Here is a 3,294-nt window from a genome sequence, read left to right on the forward strand (position 1 = left end):
CTGTCTCTAGCCTTGTGTCTGGCTGAGGTCAGGGGCTCAAATATGTTGGCATGGGTATAGAGGCAGATGTCCAAAGTACATTCAGAGTAGGGTTTTGTGATTCTGGGTCTAAGAAGTACAGGAAGGCCCCTGACTTAAGTCGTTGCCCCTCCAAGTGTGGTCTGTCAACACCCTTGGCATCGCCTGGAGATTGGTGGGAAGGGCAGAGTTTTAGGCCCACTCCTAGACATAAGAATCTGCTTCTTAACCAAATCTGCAGGTGATGCAGGTGTGTGTTGAAGCGCACTGGGTCAGGGGATTTTCATCAAGAAATGAGTTAAAACAAGGTATTTGTGGGCGACCGGTTAGCTCAGGTGGCGGTTCTTTTAACAAGGTTGCCAGTTCGATTCCCACATGGGCCAGTGAGCTGCGCCCCCACAACTAGATTGAAGACGACTTGAGCTGAGCTGCCAGTGGGCGGCCGGACGGCTCAGTTGGTTAGAGCGTGCACTCTTAACCAGGTTGCCGCCGGTTCAATTCCCACATGGGATGGTGGGCTGCACCCCCTGCAACTAAAGATTGAAAATGATGACTGGATTTGGAGCTGAGCTGCACCCTCCACAACTAGACTGAAGGACAACGACTTGACTTGGAGCTGATGGGTCCTGGAAAAAACACACTGTTACCCAATAAAATAAAATAAAAATGTTTGCATCATGCTCCCCCCCCAGGCAGGTTATGGTGTGCTGCTTAAGGGAGTAAAAGACTAGGGGCAGGCGGTGTGGGCTTCCTGGAGTCAGTGACCCTGGAGCAAATCCTCAGAACCAGCAGATCCTAGCTGGGCAAAATGAGGAAGGTGAGTGAGCAGGGAGGAAAGACCAGGGAGAACCTGTGCCCTGGAGGAATGGAGGGCCTAGCAGTCCAGTAACCATGAGGGAGTGGACAGGGAAGCCTTGGAGGGCTGATGGAAAGTTGGAAAGGAGCCACTAAAGGGCTCTGAGTGCCATGGGTGGATGTCCCTGTCAGGAAGACCAACTGGGTCAGCAGAGTGTGGCCTAGAGGCTAAGAAAGCCAGCCTGGCTCCCTGCCACTGACGGCTCGGCAGGTCACTTCATCTGTAGGATGGGAATAATAGGAATGGCTGGACGTTGGGTGAGTAGAACAAGTGGTGGGATCCTGATTCACATAGCAGGGTTTTCGGGGCTAGATGGCCAGTCTCCCAACCACCCAACTCTACCCCTGAGTCTGTTTCTTCTTGCTTAGCAGCGTCCTGTTTCAGATGAAGTTCTCAACTTCAGGATTATCTCGAGGATTAATGTGATATTTGGTGTCCAGCATGTGTTCAGTCCGAGCTGTTCTACAAGCAAAGGCTACTCCCAGGATACCCTGGGGGCCCGTCCCTGCCTGAACATCCATTCGTTATTGCCCTCTTGTTCCCTGATGTTGCAACACTCTGGGAACTCATCTCTTCTTTCAACTTCTGTCCTCAGCAGAAAGAGGAAGTGGCTGTGTGTAGTGTGGGAAGGAAGTGTGACTAGGAAGTGACCCTGAAAATCAGCCCAGGCAGTTCCAGATGGGCCTCAGCTCAGAGTGAAGCTGGCCCCCAGGGGACAACCCAAGGGAAGCCTCCGGGAGCAATGTCAGAGGGCGCTGGCTTCCAGCCTCAAGGTGGAGCTTGAGTGGGAAAGGAAGATGGCAGAGCATTGAAAGTTGTCTTGATTTCCGTTGCTTAGGCTGTCATTGTTTGGGGCTGCTGCTTGTTACAGCCTGTGAACCTCTCAGTGAAGCAACACTTTGTGCGTTTAAAACTTTTTGCATTTGTGCTTCCTGGTAATCAGAGATGAGGTATGTTAAAGACAATGGAAAAGAAAATAAAATGATCACACAACTACAAAATGAAAATGTGCCAAACATCTTGTTTTTTAACATTCATTGAGGGAAACGGTAAAACATAAACTGGTTCAAAGGATAAAGCAAAGAACAGATTTATATGAAGGTAATCAGGAATGCAGAGATGAATTTGATGCTAAATGCAAAAATGAATTCTTCCAAGAGGCAGAAATTCATTGCATCTCTAAGGACAAGATCATTTGTAAGTGTTTGCATTACTATCCGTTTTCTACAATTTACAGGCTTGTAAAATACTGTCGAAGACTAGGAAAAGCACAAACTCATGGAATCAGATAATCTTTTTGCCCATTTCAAAGGCTTTCACAATTTTTCCTGACAGGTGTTAGATTTATCAGGTACTTTTAGCAGTGGATTCTAAGCAGTTCCTAAGGACTAATGGAAGTTTTCAAAGGAAAGTTGTTACCATCAGAAAAATACCACTGCCTCCTAAGGGGCCTCTTGCCCTCAGCCTTTAACCCAAGAAGCCTGGCTTGTCCACACACTATAATCGATCCCTTCTCTTGAGCAACTCTATATCCCAAACCAGGGTGCCAGAGTATCAATTTACAACGAGAACAGTATCTGGGGGTGGGGGGTACACGTCAAGTGCAATTGTTTAGTGTTAAACTTCTCAGATGAATTCACCGAGCATACGTCAGTTATTTCAGATTTGCAGCAAGGGAACTAGCAACGACTAGCCAGCTCAAACGGTGTTCCATGGGGCCAGGACTTAAATAAGACAATGCTCACTGCTTAACTCCTCGGGGCTGCAAAGCCACGGAGCTTTTGTTGGCTGTGTAGGTCCCACCTGGGTCCTGAGTGGGCACCATCGCCCAGAGATGCCGGGTGCTATTAAGTAGAAATAATGAGCAAAGCAGCTGTGGCTTCTAATCAGACAATCCCACCAGAGTGTCAGATGGAGGCCAATTAGCTGAGGCACCAAGTAACAAAATTCTGCCTTTCTAAGCAAAACATCAGAACGTGTTTGGGCGCCTTAGCAGCGGTGCTGGGTCCCACTGTTTTCCCAGGTTTATGTTGATCTGTTCTTGCTTCCGGCTGAGCAGTAAACCCTGACACCTGGAGTGAAGTTTAAGAACTTTTTTTTAAAATCTAAGTTTCTCTGGGCACCACCACTCCCCATTCCATGGCCAACAGCCACATTCCTTATTGGGCCATGTCATTCATTTTCACTTGTTTGAGAAGGCCCGAGGGCAGCACAAGCGCCAGCCTTTGAGACATTAAAAAAAGAAAAAAAGACCTTCTGGAAAGAGTCAGTACAAAGTTCCCAACAAGAAGGATTCACCTTTCAATTACCCCTAGGTAATTCTTGCCTTTGGGCAGGGCAAATCTAACCCACCTACTATGTGTGTGTGTGTGCCTGCATGTGCGTGGGCATGCGTGCAGTCTCACTTTTTTCTAATAGAA

This window comes from Rhinolophus hipposideros (genome assembly GCF_964194185.1).
Source record: "Rhinolophus hipposideros genome assembly, chromosome: 7".
NCBI classification, from domain to species: domain Eukaryota; kingdom Metazoa; phylum Chordata; class Mammalia; order Chiroptera; family Rhinolophidae; genus Rhinolophus; species Rhinolophus hipposideros.